The sequence below is a fragment of the Populus euphratica genome, unplaced genomic scaffold (assembly GCF_000495115.2).
Source record: "Populus euphratica unplaced genomic scaffold, PopEup_1.0 scaffold989.1, whole genome shotgun sequence".
NCBI classification, from domain to species: Eukaryota; Viridiplantae; Streptophyta; class Magnoliopsida; order Malpighiales; family Salicaceae; genus Populus; species Populus euphratica.
In genome coordinates this window covers 1558-2010 of record NW_011500851.1, presented here as the reverse complement: position 1 = coordinate 2010, position 453 = coordinate 1558, and positions in this window count along the sequence as shown.

Genomic DNA, 453 nt, shown 5'->3' with positions numbered 1-453 from the left:
AGTGGGGAAAGAGGTATGGTTCATACCTTAGGAATTTCAGTAGCTTTAGAAAGGGATTCAATAATTTTTTTCTTCCCCTCAAATCTTGGTTTTTTTTCTTCTTCCTCCTCTCTAGTTTCAATTTTCTTCCTTCCTTCACCAACTACACTAACCGACCTCCTACACTTCTCTTCCTATTAAAGTTTTAGTCATTTACACTTTTCTTTAACTCTCCATTCCTTTCTAATATTCAAAAGGGGTGCATACAACTAGGTTTGAGGGTTTTCTGTTTAGAAAAGAGAGAGAAGGTTTGTTGCATGGAAGAGAAAGGGTTATCTTCTCTCTTCTCTTGTATTTATATGCCCTTTTAAATGAGAGGAGGCATTTGGGTGCTAGTTGTTTTAGGTTCTTATTCCCTTATTAAGTTATCTTAAAGCTAGTTATATCCTTTACAATCCTAATTTAGAAAAGGTT